Consider the following 16,368-nt stretch of genomic DNA (forward strand, 5'->3'; position numbering starts at 1 on the left):
CACTGTATCTTGTAATCAATTTTAGGCACTTATCAACATCTGTTTTCATCAAAATTGGGGAATAACCTATATGTTTATAAATGACAGGAAAATTTAAAAAATGTTAAAAAGTAGGAACTTTTCACATAGAGTTTTACCAAGCAAGACCTCAATATTTACAAGGAACCAAAATATATTTCAAATTACCTCATCATACCACAACTTTTTAACACCCCTCAAATCAGGATTTTTAAAGATGAAAAATTCAACATGCCCTAATGCTATACTCCTATTGATGCAGCCCAGAATTGCATTGGCTTTTTAGCTGCTTCATCACACTGCTGACTCATGTCAAGTTTGTGGTCTACCAAGATTCCTAGATCCTTTTCACATGTACTGCTCTCGAGCCAGGTGTCACCCATCCTGTATTTGTGCCTTTCATTTTTTCTGCCCAAGTGTAGTACCTTACATTTCTCCTTGTTAAAATCCATCTTGTTTGCTTTGGCCCAGTTGTCTAATCTGTTAAGGTCATTTTGAAGTGTGATCCTGTCCTCTGGGGTATTAGCCACCGCTCCCAATTTGGTGTCGTCTGCAAACTTGCTCAGGATGCCCTCAAGCCCATCATCCAAGTCATTGATAAAGATGTTGAATAAGACTGGGCCCAAGACAGAACCCTGTGGCACCCCACTAGTCACTACTCTCCAGGATGAGGAGGAGCCATTGATTAGCACCCTTTGGGTTCGGTCAGTAAGCCAGTTACAAATCCACTGAATGGTAACATTGTCTAGCCCGCATTTTACCAGCTTCTTTACAAGAATATCATGGGGCACCTTGTCAAAGGCCTTGCTGAAATCAAGATAGGCTACATCCACAGCGTTCCCTTCATCTACCAGGCTTGTAATTCTGTCAAAAAATGAGATCAGATTAGTCTGACATGACTTATTTTTCAGAAACCCATGCTGACTTTTAGTGATCAGAGTTTCTTTCTAGGTGCTCACAGACTGTTTGCTTAATGATCTGCTCTAGAATCTTTCCTGGTATTGATGTCAGGCTGACTGGGCGGTAATTGTTTGGGTCCTCTCTTTTCCCCTTTTTGAAAATAGGGACAACATTTGCCCTCCGCCAGTCTGCTGGAACTTCGCCTGTTCTCCAGGAATTATCAAAGATTATTGCCAGTGGTTCTGAAATCACCTCTGCCAGTTCTTTTAATACTCTTGGATGTAGTTCATCTGGCCCTGGAGACTTGAATACATCTAAACTAGCCAAGTATTCTTGTACTACCTCCTTAATTATTCTGGGCTGTGTTTCCCCTACTGAATCACCTGCTAACCAAGCCGTAACCATGTTGTAAAAGTGGGCTCCATGGGCAGGAATACATTTTCTATATTTGTTTTCTCTAGTATTGCTTTTTGCCATACACAGGAAAGTGTTTTCCTTTCTAATGTGCTTATTAAAATGTCTTCTATCTCAGGGCAGCTAACAAGCTCTAAATAGACAAGCATACATATCTATCTGTCTATCTACCGGTATCTATCTCACAGCAACAATTCAGCAGCGACTAATATTAGTGAAAGCGCAATTGTTAAGAAATAACAACAGATAGCTGAGTGAGTAAAATAACTGAAGTCAATAACACCCTAATAGAGAACCAATATTTCCTCATTTTTTTTTATCTTGAGAGCCACATTCCCTTATGAACCATCTTCCAGGGGCCACGTGCCAATGATGGGTGTAGCCATAGGCAAAAAAAGGTGTGTGTGTGTAAGACTACATTTCACCCGCACCAAAGATGTTCCTACACACATACGCTATCTTTTATACACTGTTAACAAGGCAACTTCGCTGTGTCCTTTTGCATGTGTGCACAATGTTTAAAATGCCGTTGGAATGGAAAGTTTTCGTTGGAGCTGCTGGCACAGCAAAAATTGCCATCTTTTAAAAAAGTGCAGAGCTTTTCTCAGTTCCCAGCTCACCCTCAATTCATTCTCTAATCCATTGTGGTGTGTGTGTGTGTGTGTGTGTGTATTCCTGCGTATAAGACTACTTTTTAATCCAGGAAAATCTTCTCAGAAGTCGGGGATCGTCTTTTATGCTGGGTTGTATTTCTTATATGGTGAGTATATCCCAAACTCTATATTTTAACTGGAAAAGTTGGGGGTCGTCTTATACGCCCAATGCCCAGTCATCTTATATGCCAGAATATACAGGGTGTGTGTGTGTGTGTGTATCAGAGCTGTGAGGTTTTAAAGTAATTCAGTCAAGTGTCAATTGTACTATGCATTCTCTTGAAAATTGTATGCACTTAAAAAGAGAAAGCTACCTCCACTGGCGGAAGCAGTCTGCCTCTGAATACTGTCTGCTGAGGATCACAAGCGGTCAGAGTGCTGTTGCTCTCAAGTCCTGCTTGTGGGCTTCTTACAGGCATCTGGCTGTGTGATAATAAGAGACTGGACTAAATCCACTGGCCTGATCCAGCAGAGCTGCTCTTATGTACCTTTTAAAATGAGGACGTAGTGCCAAGAATATGGATAACAATGATGTGTGCCCCCCCCATGGGTGGGTGGGTGGGATTGTTATGCAATGCTCTTCTAAATATATTACCATTTCATAGAGATGTATTTTTAGTATTGCCTGCTCTTCCATATATATTTTTATATATATGAAGACATTGCTTGTTAATATATCCAGAAGCAATTACCGCATTGTTCTGGTGTGCTCCTGTTTACTGGCACAGCATGGTTGCTATGGAGACCCCTTAAGACATTTTGGGGACATCCCTAAATAAAATGTCAATTAATGCCTTATATTTTTGTGGGAGAGAGACAATATTATGAAATCCATGCTCTCATTATGACCATGTCATATTGGGTTAAAAATAAAATAGCAGTGCTAACTAGAAGGCATGAGAAAATCTCTCTCTCACTCACACACACACACACACACACACACAGTGGAGTTAGTGTACAGACAAAAGACATAGGAATGCAGGAAGCTGCCCGATAGAGTCAGAGCACTGGTTCGTCTAACTCAGTATTGTTTATAATGACCGGCAGTGACTCTTCAGGGTTTCAGACAGGGCATTGCCAGCCATTCCTGGAGATGCTAGGGATTGAACCTGAGACCTAATGAACACAAAATGGATATTCTATTACTGAGTGATAGCCCTTCCCTATCAAAGGTCAATAGAAGCTGAGGGGATGTCCCAGTGCTGGTCTACTTGCCCTAAGGAGAGGTGCCAGAAATGGTGTCTGGGCAGGGGCAATGTGGCCTAGATGTCATCCCAACAGTTCTTCAACCTGCCCCTTTCCCAGGATGAAATGGGCACGGGATTCTTAAAAAATGCAGCTGTGGTGGTCACACTCTGTCTTCAAAATCCCTAGAGCAGGCATCCCCAAACTTCGGCCCTCCAGATGTTTTGGACTACAATTCCCATCTTCCCTGACCACTGGTCCTGTTAGCTAGGAATCATGGGAGTTGTAGGCCAAAACATCTGGAGGGACACAGTTTGGGGATGCCTGCCCTAGAGCAGGCATCCCCAAACTTCGGCCCTCCAGATGTTTTGGACTACAATTCCCATCATCCCTGACCACTGGTCCTCTTAGCTAGGGATCATGGGAGTTGTAGGCCAAAACATCTGGAGGGACACAGTTTGGGGATGCCTGCCCTAGAGGAATCTGGAGGAGGGTCGAACAAATAGTGGGGCCCCACAGCTGGCCTCATCCTTGATATTGCACAACACCCTACCTCTGATATGCATGCATTGTGCTGAGTAGGGAAAGCTTACGAGCAATTTGAGTTTCAAATTGTGCAGAGATTGAGAAGCATACACGTCAGGCCAGGCTGTGGAGCTGTGCAGTGGCAGTGGCCAGGCCAGTGGTGGAGCCCCACTGCTCTTTCTATGCACGGTGTCTCCTCCTTGTGGAACAAGCATGATTGAATTATACAGGCTGGGCAGCTGCTGTGTGTGTCTGTGTGAAGGGAGTACTTATGTCTGGAGCAGTGGGCAAATTTGGCCCAGCCATGCTGAAACACTGTGAGACTCTCCCCCCAAACACACAGTCTTTCCCTGATATTGCTCTTTAATTGTGCTACATTAGGAGTTCCATATTTGCTATGGTAGGTCACAACAGAAAACAGAGCTTAGGCAGGAATCAGAAAACAGAGCTTAGGCAGGTTGTGAAGAACTCTCTCTCTCTCTCTCTCTTTTGTGTAGACTTGGTCCCCAGCAATGTTGGCCATGTACCAGCATGGAATGATGTGCAATGCAGAGGTTGAAAGTGCTTAAATCAGCCTTCACAAGCCCCCTACATTAGTGAGGTCAAGAGGTGCTCTTGCTTTTATTTTGTATTATATCTTTATGTAGAGCCCAAATGCCATTGAACCTAATCAAAATTGATTTCATAGGACAAGGCACCTGATCCTTGACAAATCCACTTCTTACTGCTGTCCTTTATTATGGCGCACAGTTAAACAAAAGATCACACTTCCCCACTTTTACTTTTTCACAGTATTACGGTGAAATACTCGAGCTATGCTGTGCACACTTTGTTCATTTACTGCACAGTATCCAAAGCATGAATGTGTCTGGTGTGTATTCTGGGAAACCAAGGTATTTCATCTGCAAAGGAATTCATCTTAGCTTGTAAATATGTCAGTGGTTTTCTTTAAGAATGATATATATGTTGGCTCATAGAGATCCTGTTGTACAATTTTTAAAGAGTGATTCCCATTCTCAAAAAGTTATATTAATATTCCCCATAGATGAAATGTATTTTGATGTCCACAGACATCTTATGGTTTTGTCCCATTATAGCTACTCCTGTTGTGTAGCATATCCTGTCTTACCTCAAGTTGTCTAGGGAGTTCAGAATAACAGGGGAGCTGTCCAACAAGCCCCAGCAAGATGAGATGTTGCTTCAGCACTGGTTCAGCTTCTATTGAGCTACTTTATAGTTGAGGCAGGCGGCTGCCTCACTTCTTCCTTGACTGTTCTTCAAGGAGGAATTGGGTATCCTTCTCATGAGTAGGACTCACAGAAAATTGTCCTCACACTTTTAAATAGGCACTGCACCTTTGGTTCTGCTGTTTGGTTGGACCTGTTGTCGCCTCTGCTCCTCGGGTGAATTGGTGGGTAGGTTGGTGAGGAGATAAGACTAGTGAAGGTGTTACAGTTTCTCGGACTTGTGGCCTCTTTGAACTGGGTCTCTCTCCAGGTGCAAGGGTCATTGGTCTCTGTTGCCTCTCCTGGAACCCAGTCCACACTAGGGCTAGCAATTCAGTCTTCTTCTTCCTCTGAGGTCTTGTGCAGTTCAGGGTGAACCTGTCGGGAAGATGGTGAGACATAGCAGATTCCAACAGAGAAAAGTTAAAATATGATAGTCCTCAAACTTTCTTAACTGCTTACTTTCATGTAAATAATCTAAATTGGGATCTTTGGATAAAGGGCAGTGTACAAAATTAATAAATGAATAAATAAATAATAAATTGAACCTCGAATATATTTTTTGGTAGCTGTTGGCTTCTTCTCTCCATATCTGTTATAATGAAAATAAAGGTAAAGGTAAAGGGACCCCTGACAGTTAAGTCCAGTTGCGAAAAACTCTGGGGTTGTGATGCTCATCTCGCTTTACTGGCCGAGGGAGCTGACGTACAGCTTGGGTCATGTGGCCAGCATGACTAAGCCGCTTCTGGCAAACCACAGCAGCGCATGGAAACACCGTTTACCTTCCCGCTGGAGTGGTACCTATTTATCCACTTGCACTTTGACATGCTTTCAAACTGCTAGGTTGGCAGGAGCAGGGACCGAACAATGGGAGCTCACCCCATCACAGGGATTTGAACTGCCAACCTTCTGATCTGCAACCCTAGGCTCTGTGGTTTAACCCACAGCACCACCCGCGTCCCATTATAATGGCAATAGAGGTCTACAAATGCAGTTTTCATGTTGAGGGAAGTTTTTAATGTTTGAATGTATTTTTAATATTTTGTGGGAAGCCACCCAGAGTGGCTGGGGAAACCCAGCCAAATGGGTGGGGTATAAATAATAAACTATTATAATTATATTATTATGAACATTAGACTGGGGAAGGGTCACAGCTCAGTGGTGGAGTGTCTGCTTCGTTTGCAACAGGTCCCAGGTTCAATCTCCAGGTCAGGCTGTCTTCTGCTTGAAACCCTGAAGAGGAACTGCCAGTCATTGTGGACAATACTGATGGATCAATGATACAACTCTGTATAAGATAGCTTCCTGTGTTCCTATGACTGCTTGCCATGCCATTATATATCCAGTAGAAAGTAAGGGACCATGAACTCCCTATGCGTTGCAGAGAAGTGTGAGGAAGGACTTCTCTGAAAAGGCCAAAATGTCTGGTTTCACTGAGAGAAGGAATTCTTTCAATACAGTTGCCTGTTTGAACAGAGGTATGTGTGGACACTTAGAAGACATTTTCATCTTCCATTCCTTTGACACATTTAGAGCACTCTAGGCTTCAGGAGTTGTATTGGACCCCAAAGGCTCTTAAAATCTGTAAGTAGCATTTGAGTTATGGCACTTGCAATGTCTCACCAGCAGCTGCAGTTGAAATTTTCTGGAGGTTAGTGGCTCTGCTTTAGGCTGCCTCGACGCTGTTCTCATTCCCATGGAAACCTGTGAGAAACTTGGGGAAAAATAGGGCAAGGTGCTTAAAATAATCTCCAATTTTGAATAAAGTAATAGTGGGCTCGAAATTTAGATGTGCACCACTGACAAGTGTTGTTTTATATAGTTGAGGGTGAAAACATAAGTGATTCATGGAGTTGTGAGTCCTGTTGGACACCTCGCCTTTGATCCAGAACCCCATAGGCGTATGAGGTTGCTATTGTCGCCCAAGTGGAAAAGTGTGAGAGCACATTGGGACATGGCTGTGTACAGGGAAGCCTTGCTGAGTTGAGCACGCCAATGACTGCAGTTCAGCAAAAGTTATACATGGCTAAGGTTCATCAGAACCAGTGGGAGCTCACTTCAGATTAACCATGGCTAAGTCCTAGTTCATTGACTAATTGCAACTAACTTTTGCTTGACTCTCGCCAATTTATTTATATTTGTGAAGATTGCTTTCCTGTGTAATCTTTATACCTGCATGATTTATCCTTGCATATTCACTCCCCTTCCTGTTTCTTTGCTTTGCACCAGACAAAATGATAAGCACTTTAGAGAGCTGCTTAAAAGAGCACGTTGAAAAAGACTGTTGTTGGTGATGCTTACTTGTACAGAGGACTAGACCTTAAAAGAGCAACTTCTTTCAAAACTTTCCCATAGTTTGAAAGCCACAGCTTCAGTGGAGCCTGTTCCTGATTCAGTTTCATGCCGGATGTATTGCACTAAAGGCATGGGGAAATTGTGTCTGCATAATGGACAACCTTGCCCTATATGAGAGGATAAAATTAGACAATGTGTGAAGATACATATGGGTGAAGGCCCTCAGGTCCAGGACTCCTGGGAGGATGCAATTGGTAGTAGCCAAGCTGGGAATCAAGCAGAGGCAGATAGATTATGGGAATATTTTCATAGTATTTTCCCTCTTAACACCCTGTTCTAATTCTGTAATGAGCAAGGCAGCTCAGTGGACACAGCACCATGGAGAGTTCCTGGTGAGCAATTTGTTTCAGCAAAGGTTGCAAGTTAACTGTCCACATTGCCATTAGCACAGGCTCATGTGAACACACACACACAGCAACATATAGTCATATATGTTTCCAGGCAGGATTGAAAGTGATTACAGTTGCAATTCTAAAGGCTACCCTCTGTACTGTATTGGCTGGCATTCTTTTCTCAGCTCTTTACCTTACAGCTCTTGATTTTCTGTAGTTTTGCTCCTTGTTTGTTTCCATTCTGTCTTGTGCTTATGTTGATATTTGCTGCCTCAGGTGGTTCTAATTTTGGCTAGAAAGGGCAGAATATACATATATACATATGACTGATAAAACAGATACCAGGATAGAATTATGTTGTGAAAAGTTTGAGTGTATGCCTTCATCTATAACACGGAATTCTTAATTTCAAAATAAAAGGCCTTTAAAAAACTCAACTGTAACAGCTTTGTTTATTGATGACTATGGAAGCCTCATCTCTGTTTATCACTCACTTATTTAACTAGAAATATCTGTGATAGAATTCTTCCTTCTCATGGTGTATTATTATTATTATTATTATTATTATTATTATTATTATTATTATTGTAATTTCTTTCCACATATATACCCCAAGGCAATTTACAGATGTATCCTTAAAAACTGCTGAAATAATTAGATCTAGACTCTAGATCAGTGTTTCTCAACTTTGGGTTCCTAGTTGTTGTTGGACCTACAGCTCTCATCACCCTTGACTACTGGTCTTGCTAGCTTGGGATAGTGGGAATTGTAGTCCAGCAACAGTTGGGGACCCAAGGTTGAGAAACACTGCTCTAGATGCTAAATTTAGGTTCTCTCTCTCTCTCTCTTGAGTGTATCTGTGCATAGATACATGAAATGCCGCCCTTGAGCCAATAGGTTAACGGGTTTTATCCAGCTAAGTTAGAGCACAGCTTCTAAAATGAAAAGGCGTAGGTTAGTCATGGCCATTAATATCAATGAGTCTACTCTGAGCATGACTTGATTGGATGCAACCCAATATGGCCACCATGGCACAGTCAACACAGTATTGGGTTCAGATGCAGGATGTCCTGATTCAGTTCCCCACCCACCCATTATTTGCTCGACTGATGGCCTTTCTTGAGCAGGCCAACATTTATCATCCTGAGGAATGCAAAGGATACTGGGATAAGAACGTAAAGCATTTCATTCACAATTCAAAAGAAAGTTAGGGCTGCTAAAGTCACATTGAAATTAACAGGTCATGGCTGAGCATAAGTTCCTTCCTCTGGATTTGGGCCAGGAAAAATATTGTCAAAGGGAGCAATTCACTGGAATGTTCTCCTGTGGCAGGCCCGCTGAAATGAATGGAAGCTGCTCAAATTTCACACGTGAGACTTTTTCATGAAACCTTCCTGGTGGATTGTAGCCTCAGGCCGCAATGCAAAGCACACTTACGGTATTAGGAAATAACTTCTTTAGAACTTATTGAGACTTAGTTCTGAGTAAAAGTGGTGACAATCACACAGAAGTCTTAATGAGTTCAATGAGAGATTCTAAGGGTGCTCAGGATTGTAGTCTGAGACCACAATCCTATAGGCAGTTACTTGAGAGGAAGTCCAATTGAACTCAGTTGGGACTTTCTTCTGAGTGGGCATGTTTAGGATTCTGCTGTGTCTATAGCCTCATTTTTCTATTTCAGGTAAGTGTCAAAATTGGGTCATCATGCATTTCTGTCAATATATTTTGCTTGCCCCTTTGTTAAATGTTGGGTCTGTCAAATAAACACAAGCTGAGAGAAAGAAAAAGGGTGGTTTTTTCTCGTTTGGTTGCAATCCGTTCCTGTAACCTTTGCTAGATCTAAAGATTTCTTTTTAAAAGATCTACTTCAAATGTTCAGAACAAAAGTCAGATACTTGACAGCTTGATGTCTTTATTTATATAAAAAAGTGTTTTGATATTCAGCTTGCTACTTTTGCTTAAAAGAAGATAGGTAATTTCCTCAGTTTCTATTACAGTGAAGAGAATGATTGGTTTTAATCTGTGACAAAAGCAGGAGGTATAGAAAAAGGGTGGGGAACCTCTGGACTGCAGGCTTAATTTGGCCAACTAGGCTTACCTATTTTGCCCCCAAGTCCATTCCAGCCAAGCCAGGCCCACCTTACTGACACCTGACACCACATATGTTAGGTGAGAGGCAGGTAAAAACCTTGTTCAGCCAAAAGGTGGTTCGCAAAGGCCTGTGCAAAATGCTTTGCAAAAGAGCACTTTGCAAAGAGCTTTTCAAGATCCAACCTGCCTTGAGAAGCTCCTTTCAACGTGCCACCTTGTGCAGCACTTTGCAAAGTGCTCTGCAAGACCCATGGGGGAGGGAAGGGTCACCTGACATAAGTGAAACATCAGGTGACTGGCAGGTGGGCAGCTCCATCTACCTGTCATGCTTGATCCAGGAAGGGAGAGGGAGATAATAATCTGGCCAGCTGTCTATATTCTGTTCCTCACCCCAGTGTAGAGTAAAAACCGATACAACTCATGACCACATGAACCAAAGTGGGGCTTTATATGTATCTCACAAGTACCTTGTAGCATGCTCAGAAAGATCAACAGCAAAGGTCTATTTGGGAGCAAGGTGAACTGGGATGAGTTGCTAAGCTCCATTCCCTGCATTGCCTTCTGGTGGTTCCTTCACTGCGAGAAACCAAGTTTCAGGGAACCAGGCAGAGGGCCTTCTTGGTAGTGGCACCCACCTTGTGGAACGTCCTCCCACCAGATGTCAAAGAGAAAAACAACTACCAGACTTTTAGAAGACATCTGAAGGCAGTCCTGTTTAGGGAAGCTTTTAATGTTTGACATTTTAATGTATTTTAATATTTTGTTGGGAGCCACCCAGAGTGGCTGGGGAGGCCTGGCCGGATGGGCGGGGCACAAATAATAAATTATTATTATTATTTATTATGCATTGAGGTTTGTTTGTTTTGTTTTTTAGTCATGTGGCATATAAATCGTATGAAATATATAATAAAATAAATATGTGGAGGTGCCCCTCATGATTTAGAACCCTGCAAAGCTGGGGCCAATACTTTACCCTCCAATTTGTGGGGTTTGATGGGGACAGCAACACCGTTTGGGATGGGGATGGTGGAATTTAGCATGTTTGGTCCCACTCACTTTTCCTGCATGTCAGATTGATATCTTGCACCTCTAGCAGCACTTCTGAGCAGGACTCGGTACCTGTGTATGTTTCCGCCATTTCTGATAAGAGACTGGCTTCAGGTTTCCATCAGTATTCAGAGGCAACCCTGTCTAGGCTCCTGCCACTCTATTGGTCTTCCAGACCACATTAGGCTTCCTAGACTTCTCAAGCTGCTTCTATCTGGATCCTGCATCACCTGTCCTTCCTTTGGCTCCAAAGCATCATAATTTCTAAGACAGCAGGCTGGGGTGAGATGGGCTGGCCTGCCTCACAGTCTTCTTATTTATTTGGGTAACGTTACTCTACAGGGAGAGTTATGCTGAGTTCTTGAACCAAGGAAGGCTTTTAAAACTTGCCAGCATCAGCATGTTTTCTGCACAGAATTTGTGCTGTGCGCTCTCCTTCTGCCTCCGATTTCTTCAAAGCTCTGCTTTCAATGTGCCTCTGCCAGCCCAGCAAGCACTAATCCTTCCCTTGGATTGTGATGAAAGGGAAGAATCCCCGGGTGGCCCTAAAACCTCTGTCTTGAAGATTACCCAGCTGGTCCTCTTTCTGAATTTTGTCCCCTTGTTGAGATTGATTGTGATGTCCTAGGGCGCCTCACTGTTTCTCTGTAAGTCTCCTCTCTCATGCTGGTTAGCAAGTAAAACACAGAGCGTAATGGAGCCAAAACTCAGCACTTCTACATTGCAAGGATTTCAGTGGCAAGAGTTTCAAACTGTATGTGTGGTTTATCCCCTGTGGCCCACTACGGCATGCGACCCTCTTGGCTCAGTTGCAGCCTACCTAAAGTGCCTGGGAGGGACATGACTGTAGGACTCTCTTGACCTATAGACAGGCGAGAATGAGGGATAGAAAGTGGCTAGAACCACTGGGAGTAGGGCAAGGCATAAGACACCCTTCAGATGTCTGCACCTCTAACCATCACTGGTCATTGGCCATTCTGGTCAGGCCTAATGGGAGTTGTCCAACCATACCTGGAGGGTAGCAGGTTCTCCATCTCTAGCATAGGTGTATAACTTCTATGATTCTATGACCAGTGCCTTGAAACAACCCATGGCTATGCATAAGAGGCAACAAACCTCAAGAGGATGAGGAGGATATGCGCTGGGCAAGGAAGAAGCTGGTGGCATAGAGTGATCAAGCTCTGAGACTCCTCATCAGGAAGGCTCAGGGTGGATAGGCTGTGTTCAAAGGATGACAAGGGACTGGCCAAGAGACACCAATGCCATTGTTGAGGAGGCCTGTGAATACTTACTGGTAAGGAATGAAATAAATCCTTGTTATCTGACCTGCTGTCCTCATAGGGACCTAGGGTTGCAAGACTCAATAGAGGACAGGGCTTCTGTGCCTTTAATTGCCCTGCTCTCTTTTGAGTCTGGAAACCTTAAAGAGAAACCAGCAGACCCTTTGTTTAATTTCCAAGCAAAGGGTCTGCTGGTTTCTCTTTAAGGTTTCCAGACTCAAAAGAGAGCAGGGCAATTAAAGGCACAGAAGTCCTGTCCTCTGTTGAGTCTGGCAACCCTACAGGGACCCCATGCAGCTGAGCAGATATACCTCAATTGCACGCTCAGTTTGAAATCAAGTTACCGGTGTAATCCTTTTTATTTTGGTTAGATCACATCTGTTGTACCTCATCAGAATTACTACTGCTACCTCCTGCTGTCTTTCCACAAAGGAGACCTTCCATTTGGAAGCTCCTCTTTTGATTGTTTATCCCTGAAAAATAAATAGGCACAATTGAAGTTTGAGAAAACCATGGGTGGCATCCAGCACCATCGCTCCATGAATGGTAGGAGTTTCTGCCTATGGAAGGATAGTTATGGTCATGAGTGCAACTCTGCTCCTGTGAAGAGAAGCCCTTTCACAGAGTAACAATGCTAGAAGCTGCCCTATCTGTGCAATCCAGAGAAAGCAAGGAAACCGTTAGAGCCAGCGAGTTTCTTTAACACTTAAGGAGCATATCAGTGGGACTTGAGTGCCATTCTCTTTTGGCAGTGTGCCCACAGTGCTACTCATGAAAGGAAACCAAGCGTGAGAAGTACTGAGATGTCATTCTTGGCTTATACCCTTGGTTGGTTTCTGGAGCACCCCCCTTTATTTTCTCCCATGTGACTGCCAGTTGTATAGGAAAAGGTTGCACTCCAGGATACCATTGTGGTAAGGCAGAATCCACCCACCACCACTGTCAATGGGCACTCCAGCCTAGAGAAAGAACAACCCAACGGGGACACCGAGATACACTTGGGTCCTCTCAGTATGGGGAAGGGCCACAGCTCAGTAGCCGTTTGCTTTGCATGTACAAGGTCCTAGGTTCAATCTTGGAATCTCCAGCTACAGCTGGGAGCATCTCCTGCCTGAAATCCTGCAGTGCAGCTGGACTGTGTAGACTACACTCAGCTAGGTAGACCAGTGGTTCAACTCTGGGTTAAGGCAGCTTTCTTCCCTATTGCCTGGTGTAGTTATGGGCATTTCACTTCGTCAAGGAGAGTTAGCTAGAAATGAGGCTGGCATTAATCACAGACACCTGTGCTCTCACCATACTCATCAATGTTTATGATCTGAGAATCAAATAGGATTGTTTTGTGTGTGTGTGTGTGGGGGGGAGAGAGACGAGTGTCCTGGCCACTAGAGTGCTGATAACAAGACAGGATGCAAATATATTGCTTCCCTCTGTGACATTGGTGCCATGTCTCCGGCTTGTTCTGCCTCCCTACTGTGTCCTTGCGGAGGCATGTGGAGAGCAGAAAACATGTCATTTCCAATCTTCTCCCTGCCTACAGAGAAGGGATGGAGCAGGGAGAGCAAGAGGGAGGGTGTGACGTGCCCGCATATGGCAACTATATTTACAGAGTGTGCTAGCTCTTGAAGCAGTGGGGGCTGCTTGATGGATCAGTGTGATCAATGCACCATCTCTGCCCATTTTGCGATCCTTCTTATTTATGATGTGCTGCCTGTGGATTTTAAATGGCCAGATAATATTTAACTCTGAAGATTGCCACATCCTGCAAACCAACAACAACTACGACGACAACAGAAACCCCAACCAAGCCGCAAGCCTTATGTTCTTTCCCAACCTCTTTGATTGCCTGCAGGTCTTTCAGATGGAAGCTCTTTAAAGTAGCAATACTGTTTCTCTTGCTCGGGAAAGTCTTTTTTTTTACAGAATTGCATTGACAAGATTTATTGCCTGGAAAGCTGCCAAATGTGGAATGCTGGATCAATGCGAAACCTCCCCTCCCCCACCTCCTCCCCCCATTATCAGTGCCCTAGATATACAGTGATGGCTTTGCATGTACCCAGGGACTAGGAATCAGGATCTGAATGCAATTGCATTTGAGCCAAGGATGCACGGGGCCCATCTCTGCAAAGCTTTTGAGGACCGATACTCTTCGTACGAAAGACGCTGGTTCACAGGTTTGATTTACAGTGCAGTCCTGTGGCTATTGACTCAGAAGTAAGCTCTACTGCTTTCAGTGGATCTTACTCCCATGGAAGTAAGGAGAGGAAGACTCCGGGGCTCAATGCAAGATAATGCTCCTCAAGGTTTAGAGTGAAAACCTGCGCACAGAGCTTGGGTTCAGTTTTGGCATGTGTGATATGATAAGAAAGAGAGGAGGACTCTGACTCTGGTCGTATGTGTTTTCTCAATGTTGCCTGTTGTTTTGATGATAAAATGGAATAACCCCTGCCTTCAAAATGGGTACCTATGGATCCTCCACAGGAAAACGAGAGATCAATGGTTGTTATTCATGAGCCATAATTTCCAATGAATTCCAATACAGGCCCTCTTCAAAAGAACATGTTTGGATGTAAGGTGTGTTGGGAGAGGGGCTGGTTTCATGCTCCCTGCAAGATTCCCTATCACAGAATTCAAATGGCATCGAGCTGAGTGCACTTAGAAGTCTCTTTCAGACCTTCTGTTCAACACGGGGAGGTGGGGTGTAGAGTGGGTTGGGACTTTCAGGGTGGAGTGGGTGCCTGTCTGCTTGCATTATGCCCACATGCATTTTTCTTTTAACGAATTGTTAGGGCTGCAGATGACTAAGATAATGAAGATTCAAATAACGAATGTTACAGTGTTCTGTTTCATTATATTTTAGTTCACAAATGTTCATCCAAATGAAAGTAGCACAAGATCGTTCTCTTCCATGCTAATTGCTCTGTGAAAGGCATGGCTTGGAGTTTCTGCAAGGTGATAGTTACACCCTTTAATGAGTCTCAGCACTCCAGAAAGGGGGAAAAAAAGTGTAGTTTAGTGCAGACTTGGCTTATGAGCAGTTTGAACTAATGGGTTTTGCCACCTACCACCATTAAGAAATATATCCCCCATATTTAACCAAATTATTCCCTACAGTGCATAGATAAAACACCATATGTTGCTAAGTGAGAAACTGTAAGACCTTCAGTTAATTTTTTTTGGTCAGCTCACTAATATAGCTCACAAACTGCTATTATGTTTGTGGGGTCATATGATCTTCTGAATAGACATTTGTGTGTGTGCTTTGTCCTCAGCTGATATGGAAAGTCTTCTATTTCTGTAAGCATAATGCTTATCCAGGTATCTCAACAATAACAGGATTATTATAATTCCTTGTAAAGACCCAGTGACATGTGGAAGACACAAAACACAAAGCAAGAGCTGCTGACTGAGGATTGTGGGCCTTAGAGTTGATTAATTTTTCAAACTTTCCTGTTTCAGTGCATTAACATATTCCGATTCCCCCCCCCACTCCATGTGAAGGCTCCCACATTTCCTGACTTTTAGGGTCTACAACTGATGTTCAATCTTTTGCCAGAATATACATAAGCAGACTTATGCAAGACAATAGCCAACCTGCTGATAGTTGAAGGAAAAAAATTAACTTCAGTATACTTTAATAGTGTGTACAATTACCCCCCCCCCATTTTCAGTTAGCAGTATTCAGTGACCCCAAGATTTGCCTTGTTTTTGTAGAAGCTGCCCAATGTGTGCAATATCCACTCTACACTGTTCCATTTGATTCATTGCTCAGAGAAAAAAAATGGATTTTTTGAATCAAAAGCTCTGTTTCATCCCCATTGAGTATAATAGGGAATCTAAAATGTCTATAACACATGCGCGTGCACACACCCCTTTGTAGATGAAGCTTGCAGGCAGATAAAACCCTTTGGAGTGGATTAATCCTGCCAGATTTTATGTACCCACACCCACAAGTTTTCATGCAAGGAATCCTTAAGTTTTTTTTTTTTAAAAAAAGAAATAGTGTAATTCTTCTTTTCTGTCGGAACTGGATTCAAATGGCAGGCATGGTCATTTACCATTTTGGGGAGGGAAAGTAGAAATCACATTATTTCCCCTAGTTTCTTTGTTGGCAATCAGTCTGAAAACAAGGGGTATGACAGGGGTGCCCCTTGGTAAGAAACTTGCCAAAATTATTCAGACAAATAATTCCAGTGACTGTTGTGCTAATGATTTTACTTTATCTATTAAAAAAACGACATAGTCACCATTTCCCCCCTCACTCTTGCCCCTTCCTGGAATAAATTTAAAAAACACTTTCTGTGATGAAAAAAGAGAGAGATAACACTCTTATTTTTAATGCTTG

General features: G+C 43.2%; 1 protein-coding gene across 1 annotated transcript in view; it reads left to right on the forward strand.

Moving 5' to 3' along the window:
- The window catches only part of STK32C (serine/threonine kinase 32C), a 164,578-nt gene that overhangs the window by 10,804 nt on the left and 137,406 nt on the right, over positions 1 to 16,368 (forward strand). The gene's annotated exons all lie outside the window — the stretch shown is intronic.

This window comes from Zootoca vivipara, chromosome 5 (genome assembly GCF_965207765.1).
Source record: "Zootoca vivipara chromosome 5, rZooViv2.hap1.1, whole genome shotgun sequence".
Taxonomy (NCBI): Eukaryota; Metazoa; Chordata; class Lepidosauria; order Squamata; family Lacertidae; genus Zootoca; species Zootoca vivipara.